The sequence below is a fragment of the Muntiacus reevesi genome, chromosome 3, assembly GCF_963930625.1.
Source record: "Muntiacus reevesi chromosome 3, mMunRee1.1, whole genome shotgun sequence".
NCBI lineage: Eukaryota > Metazoa > Chordata > Mammalia > Artiodactyla > Cervidae > Muntiacus > Muntiacus reevesi.
The window spans coordinates 171,879,381-171,891,550 of NC_089251.1; the positions used below are offsets into that span (position 1 = coordinate 171,879,381).

At 46.4% G+C, this 12,170-nt stretch overlaps 1 protein-coding gene and 1 non-coding gene across 2 annotated transcripts in view; one reads left to right on the plus strand and one right to left on the minus strand.

Annotated features, from left to right (window-relative positions):
- PPP1R14C (protein phosphatase 1 regulatory inhibitor subunit 14C) overlaps positions 1 to 12,170 on the minus strand; it is a 79,770-nt gene that overhangs the window by 42,802 nt on the left and 24,798 nt on the right. The gene's annotated exons all lie outside the window — the stretch shown is intronic.
- TRNAW-CCA (transfer RNA tryptophan (anticodon CCA)) lies at positions 6,250 to 6,321 on the plus strand. Its single transcript has one exon. It is a non-coding gene; the product is annotated as a tRNA-Trp (tRNA).

Consider the following 12,170-nt stretch of genomic DNA (forward strand, 5'->3'; position numbering starts at 1 on the left):
TCTTTTTTTTTTTTCTTCAAAAGAATAATAGCTAATATTTACCAACACCTTTGTGCCAGGCACTGTGCCTATAACTTTTATAATCAAGAGTTTAATTACTTCTCATCTCAACCTAATTGTAGGTGCTCATATGACAAGTGAGGAAATGAAGACTTCTAGGGGTTACATGATTTGTCCTGGGTCAGGCAGCTTGACCCAAAGGTGATTTGACCAAAAACATCTTTTACCCCTCGTAACCTGCAAGTGGGATGAGGACTCAAAGCAAGAGGTGAGAAGGCCTTGCTGGCAGTCACCTACTTGGCCTTCACCTTCCTGGAGGTGGTCGGTTTTAGGGGGCAGTGGGAGGTTACAATCCAGAACAGAACTGTGTGACTCCACAGATTCCGAAGATGAGCAGGTAGGGGGCTGAATTCAGTACAGAATCAGCCAGGATTAAGATTCCAAACTGTGGTTGTTGGTATTAAGATGTCTACAACTTTTAAACTCCACCCAGAGGTAGAGGTGTGCTTGATGACAAAGCATTCCATATGTAAACATCTTGAGAGTCCCTTAGACTTCGAGATCAAACCAGTCAATCCTCAAGAAAATCAATCCTGAATATTCATTGGAAGGACTGATGCTGAAGCTGAAACTCCAACATGTTGGCCACCTGATGCGAAGAACTGACTCATTGGAAAAGACCCTGATGCTGGGGAAGACTGAAGGCAGGAGCAGAAGGGAACGACAGAGGATGAGATGGTTGGATGGCATCACTGACTCGATGGACATGAGTTTGAGCAAGCTCCAGGAGATGGTGAAGACAGGGAAGCCTGGCGTGCTGCAGCCCATGGGGTCACAATGAGTTGGACATGACTGAGTGATTGAACATCAACAACAAATATGTAAACATCAGTTTTAAAGCTTCCAATGGGAGCAGCCCTAGAAAGTAAGGTGAGAAAATGTTCCCTCTGGAAAAAAAAAAAACCGCTAAAATAATCAACATCCACATGATGAGCTTGGCCATCCCCAGAAATCCCTCCCAGGTAAAAGACAGCTTGATGATACATTGCAGATGAGACTCGGGTATTTCCTCAGTCCCCCAGAAGGATACCGGAACTGCCAAATTCGATCAGGGACACACAGGTATCTTCCTCATCCAATTAAGAGAGCAGAGTCTCCCTCAAATCCAATAACAGTGACCATGAAAAATGGGACACGGATGTCAATTAATTCATCAAAGAACACTGTGTTCTGCTCTATTGCATTCTGACCTCCATCTGAGCTGGCACCGTGTAAACAGAAGGAAATACATTAAGAAGCACAGAGGTGGTGAATGGGGACACAGACATGCTAACTGTATCATTCTTCATCCGGCATTCTGGAGGGAAAGGGATGGTGCTGACTCTCAAGGACTGACTTCAGTTACATCCATAAAAAATAACTCAAAGGAGGGAGAACTGAGAGAGTGAACAGGGGTAATGAAAACACCTCCTACGAAGGCAGTTCCCTTTGTTCTGTTCAATACCAGTTTTCTGATGTCCCTGCTCAGTCCCCAGGCACCCCTGCCCTCCTGGACAGCTGCCCTGAGCAGATGACCACTGTCGCCTTCCTGCTACACGTCAGCCGTCCATAGGCGGGGGAGTCCTGTCAATCCCACCTCCAGGGAGCATCTGTACCCACCCCCCCTCCTCCACTTCCATCCCCTTGGTCCAGGCCACGCACCCCTCCAGCCTCCTGACTCTCTCCGACCTTCAGCCCTGTCTACTCGGCCTGTTCTCCCCACAGCAACCACATCAGGTTTTCTCCAAATTCGAATTTGCCTTCAAACATTTAGAAACAGAACTTACCATTTAAGAGTGCGTTGGATAAATATTTGTCTGACCATCTAATTAAACTCTTAACCAAAAGAAGAAAGATTCAAGTAGATTATCCCACCATAAAACCAGAAGTAGATTAATCTGTTCTAAATTAGAAACACTTAATGCTTTAAGAACATACAAAGTTAAATTTTCACAAGACAACAAATGGTAGCCATCACCTAATAAGATAAATAAACCTTGATAATAAACAGATCTCTCTCCCCTGTAATTGAATCTGAGAATATAATATTCTCCCTTGGTTTTTTTCACATAGTTGAATTTTCTGTGTGAGTGAAAAATACTGGAAAAGATGATATTTAAATGTGTTCCCAGAAGACCCAGAGGGATCAGGTGGAGAGGGAGGTGGGAGGGGGGATCAGGATGGGGAATACATGTAAATCCATGGCTGATTCATGTCAATGTATGGCAAAACCCACTACAATATTGTAAAGTAATTAGCCTCCAACTAATAAAAATAAATGGAAAAAAAAAAAGAAAGGAAAAAAAAATGTGTTCCCAGGTGGCGCGAGCGGTAAAGAACCCACTTGCCAATGCGGGAGATACAAGAAACATGGGTTCAATCCCTGGGTCAGGAAGATCCCCTGAAAAGAGAATGGCAACCTATTCTAGTATACTTGCTTGGGAAATCCCATGGACAGAGGAGCCTGGTGTGCTCCAGTCCATAGGGCCACAAAGCGTCAGACACTACTGAAGCGACTTAACACACATACACACACACACACACACTCGATGTAAAATAAAACTTTAGGTTTAAGACAGCAATATTGTGAAGAGTCATTAGTTGTGGAAATATAAATCATACCAAGAAGTAAAGCATGTGAAGCAAAAAATCATGAATACATTCAGAACAACTTAAAAAAAAATCCAACCTGACCATCTCACTCCCTTGCTTCAGTGTGTGACTAAACTCAAAACTCTTGACTCCTTGACTTGCCCCCAGTGTCTCCTGGTCTGACTCCACCAGCTTCATTTTATGCCTGAGGCAGCCATGCAGGCCAGTGAGCACTTTCCGAAGGACCAGTCCCCGTTTCACCGCAGGCCAGCTGGCTTCAGCGCCTGGGAGAGGCCTGATCTGCCCACTGCCTCCGGGGGCCCAACCCTCCCTTTATTCATCAGCCCAGGGTTTCCCTTGGCTGCTTCTCCCAGCCGCCACTGTTATGTTTATTAATCACATAACCACAGAATACCATGAGACTGTTAAAGCAGGCTTCCTTGACTTGGCGTTTATCCATACAATGACAAGCCCACCTAGTCGTCATGATGAAAGGCCATATAAACCCCTCGCAAAAACCTGATGAAATAGCTGAGTTAGTTCAGTTCAGTCGCTCATTTGCGTCCGACTCTTTTGAGACCCTCTAAGGGGCTTTTCATGTAAAACACTCCCCTCTGAAGCCTGGTTCTAGATTATATAGGACACGTGCTCTTCAGACTGCAGAGTGATTTCCTTCAACAAGGATGGGAAGGTTGTTCCGAGAGCCCTGGAAGATCCTCACAAAGGAAAACCCCACGAGTGAAGCTTCCTGTGATTAATTTTTCTCCTTGACTACATTAAATAATGACTTAATATGAGGGTAGAGATGTAGCAGGAGCAATCCCTTTGAAGAATGACTGTAACACTCCATGTATCAGCAAAATCTCTCTGGTTGCAAACGTTCTGGTAGCTCCTTCCTGGTATAGGGCGGGTCTGCACTTTGCTGCTCCCTCTGAAGTTGGCGGTGGGGAGTGGCTTGTTAGGGCTAATAAACTGGGCGGGGAAGTGCTATGCACCCTGTCTGCTAGAAGCTCTGAGAGCCATGGATGACTTGCATGCCACTGGATCTGCTTTGTTAATCGTGTCCAAGAAGGAGCCCCATCGGCTTGGGCCCGAGTGACAACAAGGAACAGAACTCCCACATCAGCCAACACTGGATACACCTCATGAGTGAGAGCTATGATTTGTTGTTTCAGATCACTGAACTTTGGGGTCACATCTGATTGCTTCTTGGGTGGCGCTCATGATGAAGAACCCGCCTGCCAGTGCAGGAGACATAAGAAACATGGGTTCAATCCCTGGGTCGGGAAGATTCCCCTGGAAGAGGGCATGGCAAACCACTCCAGTATTCTTGCCTGGAGAACCTCATGGATAGAGAAGCCAGGAGGGCTACAGTCAGACACGGCTGATCACAGCAGCACAGGCAAGCTGATTGCAACATAACCTAACCTATCTTGACGGATAATGCTGATTTGTCACTGATTGTTGGAATTTAAAATCGTCATCAGTTTCCTATTACAGACTAGGAGACTGCAGAACTGTTATGCAGTAGCAGCCTTCAGATTGTGGAGCCCTGAGCCCCACACCCAGCAGGGGACTCGGCAGGGAACCTCAGCTTCCTCCAACCAACAATTACTCACTGATACACATCGTCAGACCCGGGGCTAAATTCGAGGGGTACTGTTGACTGTTGCTGGAAAACTGTTCTGGTGGCTGTGAGGAGGGTCCCCGTGGCAAGCTGAACAAAGTTGGGAGACCAGTGACGTATCTGGCAGGGCCAAGAGCAAAGGACAGAAGCCTGGGACCTCAGTCAGAGCAGCTCAGCATGGGTCCATGACATTGAGATGACTTGTGGGTGATCAGAGCTGACTATGACCAGGCACTTTCTAAGTACTTCACACCATTAACTCCTCTCAACCTCACAGCCAGCCTATCAGATAGGCAGAAACCACAGCTGTCATTTCACAGATAAGGAAAGTGATAAGGAAAGAAGTTCAACAACTTCTTTGGATTCTCGCAATCCAGCGAGGCTGAGAGGTAAGGATGTGGGAATGCAGACATGAGAAATTAGCTATCTTAATAATAATCTGAAATTAAAAGGGGAAGAGATCCATAACAGAATGTGACAGAGGGTATGGTTAGCCAAGAGAAGGCCCTGGCAGCTCACCCAGGAATCAAGGGCAAGAAGGGAGAATGAGTCATCCTCTCCCCCAAAGGATGAGTCACAATCAAAACCTCTCTTGATTGTATCTCAGCCAGGCCCTGTGAGCCAGCTGAGGTCTGCTCAAAGAGACAGTTCATTCATTCACCGACTCATTCACAAATCTTTTGGGGCACCTGCCATGCTCAAGGAACTGTTGAACATTCAAATATACAATCATGAGTGACCCATGTAGTGGCTGCACTCCAAAGGCCTTTCCTCCAATGAAGAAGACAAACTAGGAGTGAGGACTCCCCTGGGCAAAACAGAGGTCATTTATCCAGATATTTGGCAAAGAGAAGTTCTAAACATGCCAAAAAGTAACGTCCCCCAAATTGCAAGTGATGGCAAATCACACACATGGCCTTAAAGGTACCGGGCATCCACGTTTCCCTGGAGGAGAGTGGATCTGCCCAGCCAGGAGAAGGCAGCTGGCCTGCTAACAGGAGGAGGTGTCATTGAGTGCAAGAGCCCCTCTGGGCCCCACACGAGAGTCACCGCAGCTCAGTCGTGACAGGCCCAGTTCTGAGTCCCTCTTGCAAGAAAGAACATCACATTCTACCTGGGAAAGATGTTCCCAGGTGCAGCGTTTACTGAACTCAGACACGTGACGACACCTGCAGATTAGCTCACGCAGAGCCCAGACACTTCTGATCCGTCTATGACAAAGAAGACAATGATATTTAACCTGCCCGATTTAGTGGCGCATCAAGTTTTGACAACCAATCCTTCTTCAAAAGCTGGATGAATCACCGACCTGACACTCTTAAGTGATTACTCAGAACTTGAGAAACCTGTGAACGGTCCAAAGGAGAGCCTTATACCAGAGCACGTCTCTTCTGCTTTCCTCAGATGTTCAAAGTAAACAGGCTTAGTAATGTCTACATCGGTGTGAGATTTTACATACATCACTGAAACTTTTCTACCTTTTACTCACTCATCTCAAGAAATTTCCCAATTTAGTGACACGTAAAAACCACCACTGAGGTGCTCAGTCATAGCTTTGTAATAACTCTCCATGTCCTATGACATTTGGAAGGATTTTTCTGAACACTGAACTTCCCTGAAGTCCTAAGACAAAATACATTTTATTTTTCATTCTATTTCCATTCTGTGGAGAAAGACTTATAAACCCATTTTCACCAACTTGTTTTCTTTTTTCTAATTCTAGAGCTAGCTGTACTATAGAAAATTCAAGTGAAATTTATGACTAACATTAGCTAGAGTTGCTTGCTAATAATCCAAGACAACTCATTTTAAAAAAATCACTCCCACTGAAATGTGAAAAGTCTCAACTATACAGCAGTTATGAAAAGGATAATCCATAGTCCAGCAGAATATTTGCACGTTAAATGGGCATTTATGAATTTCTGCAGTGATAGCGTGCTTACTTGGTGACAGGCACTATACAGTGTACCTTACACATATCATAGAAGTCTTCCCTGGTGGCTCAGAGGTTAAAGCGTCTGCCTCCAATGCGGGAGACCCGGGTTCGATCCCTGGGTTGGGAAGATCCCCTGGAGAAGGAAATGGCAATCCACTCCAGTATTCGTGCCTGGAGAATCCCATGGACAGAGGAGCCTGGTAGGCTACAGTCCAAGGGGTCGCAAAGAGTCGGACTCGACTGAGCGACTTGACTTTCACTTTCACTTTCCTTTCTACATATATCATCTCATTTAATCCTCACACTGATCCTATAGAGTAGGCATACACTTTGATTATCCTCACTTTATAGTTAAGCAAACAGAGAGACTGAGTAACTGGCCCCAAGGCACACAGCTTGAAAATGACAGCCAGATTCAAACCCAGGAGGTCTGAATGTTGAGTATGTGCCCTTGGCCATACCAAACTAAAAGTGCTCTGTTACTGACCCTAACCAATTTGATAAAAATGGCTCAGTTTAGTCAAAAGACAAGACTAAGTTTTATTTTTCTTTAATATCATTTACCCCCAAGCTAGTTAGCTACATAGTCCATGTCAAGCCCAGCATTTCCAAAAAAATGGATTCTTATTCTACCTCTTGCATCCGATTTCCCACTTCCTCTAGCAGCTGCTACAGAAGAAAAAGAAGAAAGGGGTAAACATACTGCAAACTATTTACTGCACAAGGTAATTTTATTTCAAGTCTCAAATTAGAGCAATGAAAAAGAAAACCTGTCAGAGCCCTAACTCAAAAATAAATCATCACATTAAAGAAAGATCTTAACAAAGATACCCACAAAGGGTGCCGTGTTTGTCAGGTAGCTGACTCACACAGACTCAGAGCAACCTCTCTCTCCAGAGAGCTCCAGTTAAGGTGAAGGACAAAGCATCTTATTATGTTTAGAAACAAGAAGGCTAGGCTCCTATGTGACATTTTTTCCTAATTAAGGCATAGCCCAGGAAACCATTATGTGCAAGAAATCATTTTTTTTTTTAAATTTGAGAAGTGCCACATCTGGGGAAACAGGAAACAGCAAAAGTGACGAGCCAGGGTAACAGAGAAGAACATGAATAACTAACAGTTACATATTCAAGTCAAGATTGTTTAAAGGTTCAACCATACTATTAACATTTCTCCTCTAAGGACAGTCTAAATCCTGTAGCAGAAAGGAAGGGAAACGCCTACCAGTGCCTCCCCTCACTGAAAAGTACCCTCAAATGTTCGGGAGAGAAGCCCACCAGGCTGAGCGATCCTTATCAAAACGATCTCAACAGCCAGCCTCACCAGAAGCAGTCAGCCACTCACTGATAAACAGACGCAAGCAGAGAGAAGAAAAACTGCACTCCTGAAGACAGGCCTCATCGATTTCACTTTTTAAAAGATACATATCACTTACCACTAAATTTAAATCTGACTATGAGTTCCTAAGAGAGAAGCTATAGTTGGTCGACCTTCCTCTCCCCCAAGTAAACCTAAACGTTGACAGTCTGTCCTTATTTCAGAGGCACTGTGACAAGAATGTGGACATTAATTTTTCTAGTGACGATGCAGATTGGCACTGAGTCATTTGTTATTTCAAGCAGAACCCCTCTGAGACCGGATGACACAGATCAGTATCAGCACTCAGCCCTTCAAACAGCACACAGACTTCCTTCAAGTTCAATCAAGCCTGTGGTTTTCACCCTCACCTGCCCTTCCTGCCAGTCACACTGTTTGGCGACAGCCCCAAATCTCTGCAAGATCACCCAATGGCACTCTGATCTCCACGTCACATGTGCTTTAGGAGCTCATACTGATGCTTCCTCCTGCATCTCCCACTGAAGTGACCCCAGGGAGGTCCTCCAGACACGCACTCAAAGCATCACTTCCGAGAAGGGTTTGTATGGCTGTGGCAGGTTTACATCAGCGAAAACCAAAGGCAAAACAAGGAACTCTTGAGATTTTCCTGCATGTGTGGCTTCCTTTCTGCAATTCTGGATGAAATATTAAACTACCACGCCTGACAATCCCAAGTACTTACATGTCATTAAAGCACTTTCCCCAAATGCTATTATGCATTGCTGTAGTGATAGCTCTTTCATATAAGTGGGAACTAATTTCCCCATTCATGATGAAGAAACTGAGGCTCAGAGAAAGAGGTTATTTGCCGCAGTCACACAACCAGAACCTTGTATCAGTTTATGCTATTCAACCTCAAATATAATAATAGCTGACATTTACCGAGAGACTAGTATCTACCAGATGCCATGAATGCTCAGCTGCTAAGTCAGATCTGACTCTGTGCAACCCTATGGACTGTAGCCCGCCAGGCTCCTCTGTCCATGGGATTTTCCAGGCAAGAATATTGGAGTGGGCTGCCATTTCCTCCTCCAGGGAATCTTCCCGACCCAGGGATTGAACCCATGTCTCTTGTATCTCCTGCATTGGCAGGTAGATTTCTTTACCACTGAGCCACCTGGTTGCTTTATCACCTAAATCATCTCACTTCATTCTCACAATATCCCCTTTCATGACTCCCAATTTTACAGATGAGGAAACCAAGGAGCAGGGAGGCTAATTTCCCCGAGGTTGTACAGTCACTATGCAGCCCAGTTGGGACTCAAACTTTCCTCTTCCTCACTCATTCTATGCATGATATTACCCTTCAGTTTCACCACAAGCACACTAAAAATAATCAGACGGATGTTTCTTCACTCAAATATAAAATCATCAGCATGAATAATGGCAATTATCTTAATAGCTCATGAACCAACAACTGAACTTTAACACGAGATGCGTATTTGGGGATTCAGATTCTAATTAAGGGTAAATCTGCTGGGTTAGTTTCCATTTAAGAAGATAGGCCAGTACTTAGGCCTCCTTACTGGGCTCTTCAGGGCCCTGGGGGCCATTTCCCTCACTGAGGATGAAGGCCCCAAGGCCAGAAGTCTCTTCCCTCCCCGGGCTCCTCCCCAGGTCTCCCCACTCTGAGGACAGCAGACACCACAGGCCTCCCTTCCTCCTCAGAGGAAGTGGGCTGGGAGAGTGACTTAGGAAGTAGAACAGGGCTTTGAAGGGGACTTGTCCACTCAGAGTGATGGAGACAGTCTTGGAAGTCAATGAGCAGAGTTGGTGGGCTTTCTCTGGAGAATGTGCTGTGCCTGCAGCACCCAACGGGTACACAGATCTGCTCTTCAATCCTTCTCTGTGGATGGAGAGATGAGTCAGCTTTGAGAGCTGGAAAACCCGCATATCAGGGAGCAGGGCAGGCCTAGAAGCCTCCGAATCTCTTCAGGCTGGGTCAGAGTTAGCCAGCCCTTGATCTCAGATTATCGCTTCCACGCATAGTAACACAACAACCAATAGCATAAAGAACCTCTTCAGTGTTCCTGACCCAGGATTTTGTGGCATCGTGACTGTTCTGACAGCCAGGTGTAACTCTGATTCCAAAAAATGAAAGCAGAAACCAAGCCATCATGGTAATGAATCTATGACTGGGCTTTCCTCAGACACGCAGTCATCTCTTGGGTTGAGATACTCTTCCAGCAGGTCTATCCACCTATCACACTGACCATGCTAACACTGAAGAACTGAACTTCAAGGGCTGGTTGGGCATAAAAGGAGAATGACAAATCCCCAGCTGCTGTACCCCCTTCCCCTCCAATCAGAGCCTGAGTCTCCTGAGATTTCTCCAGCAGGCCTTGCCCCTCTCTGTCAGCCCCCTTAAGGGCTTCACTTTCCTCATGGCCCCCAACACGCTCCTCTGCCCACACTTGGGTTTTCCTCCAGTCTCCCCCATGGGCTGTGTTATCAGACAGATCAGACCCTTCATCCCAACCTCCCATCGCTGTTCCCAGATGTGCCCAAGACAGGTCCCCACGAGCCTTCCCAGGGGGGTGCCAGACTAGGAGGGCACAGAGCCTCCTCAGGGTACCCGTGTTCAGAGGGCATTAGAGGGCCCAAAACATCTACAACAAAACCCAGCAAGTCATCTGTCAGGAACGAGGGTGAAGTTTACAGGCTGGGAGCACAGATGTCAGAATTTCTGGTGAAAGGAAGGCAGCAAACAGGACGTGAAATCAGGAACTTGGGAAACCAGAAGGCAGAGGGACAGGGCAAATGACACACCGGGTGTGGCCCGATCACTGGCCCGGGGTGGCACCTACCTTAAATAATTCCCATAGCGGGTGGTGGTGTGGAGCCCAGGGCACACACAGGAACCCTGCTGGGAGATGATGTCACAACCCACAGCCTTGAGGGAAAAGTGTGTTCATGACCGAGATAAAACCTTAAACCAATGAGCAACTTAACAAAGTTTGTCCCACAACCAAGACAAGGAGCAAAGAGGAAGGACACAGACAGCCAAGAGAACTCCATCTTCCTCACCTGAGCCAGGGCCTTGACAATGAGGTCCATCCCATCTACCTGCTGGGAGGGTCACTGGGCCACCCTGGCTGCTGGTGTGTGGATGTAGGTCCCACTGGTCCAATTACACATGATCTTTGCTGTCAGCAGACAGGGTCCAGGCCTCGGTCACATTGGCAAGGATTTTTACCTCTTATCTACCAAGATAGTTCCCTTCCCAATATAGATTTGACCTGAAAGCGCCACTGAGAAAGACCCACACATGGACCCGAACTATCACTTCGGTTTCCTTCTCTTCTCCCCAGATCCCTTTGCAGAAACAACGGGTACAGAGCGGTGCATCTTAGTTTCTCTGGAACTGTCCAGATGCTTCTCCTGAAAGCACTTCCCCCTCAGCCGATCCACAGTACAAGGACACAGCCTGAGTTCTCTCTGCTGACCATCAAGACGGGGCTTAACTGTGTTCAGAGGGTACCCGAAACATCCACAAGAAAACTCAGCAAGTCATCTGTCAGGAACTAAGGTCACGTTTGCAGGCTAGGAACACGGATATTAGAATTCCTGGTAAAAAGGAAGGCGGCAAACAGGACGTGGAGTCAGGAACTTGGGAAACCAGACAGTAGAGAGACAGGGCAGCTGGCACACGATACGACTGGGTCACTTGCCTGAGGTGGCACTTGCCTGAAATAATTCCTGCAGCTCTCTCATCCCACTTCCTGGGTCCCCCACACAACAAACAGGATTCTCCTGAGTCAGACTCCCCTTCAAGTCCTCTGCTGAACCCAGACACCTGCATAATGGCAGGGACCTGCCTGACACGCGCCTCACCACCAGGAACATCTTGAAAGAAAAAGCTCACTTCTGTGACCCAAAAAGCTTTTGTTTGAATGCGGACTAGTTGAAGACGATCATAAGAGCTCTACTGGCTCCCACGACACCAACCCACTAATCCTCTGAAATATCCATAGAAAGAAGCAGAGCACAAATTAGACAAGGAACAACTCCTTCACATGAGCTAAGGAAGTTCTCACATTTATGGAGCCTGAACTTGGTACTTTAAGTGCACCGACGGAAACAGGATGCTGCTTTTCTGTCATCCCTTTGGCACTAAGACTGCTAATCAAGGGGAAAGTTCAGTTTAAACCAAAAGATACTGTCTTGAAACAGGAAACAAGACAAGAGGTACTTGCCCCAAGGGAGTCAGATACACGTTGAAGCATAATCATCCTTCTTCATCCTTGATTTTTTTTTTTTGAGGGGGAGGGGTTGGGGAGCGCCACCCCAAGTGGCATGCGAGATCTTAGTTCTTTGACAAGGGATCAAACGTGGGCACCCTGCAATAGTGGAAGCACGGAATCCTAACTACAAGGTTTCCAGGGAATTTACCAAGCTTGATTTTTAGGAATCATTCCTGGTTTGGTAACTCAAGGAAGCCATGGGTGCCCCTTGGGACTTCCCAAGGTGGTTCAGATGGTAAAGAATCTGCCTGCAATGCAGGAGACCCAGGTTCGATCCCTGGGTCAGGAAGATACCCTGGAGAAGGAAATGGCAACCTACTCCTGTATTCTTGCCTGGAGAATTCCAGGGACAGAG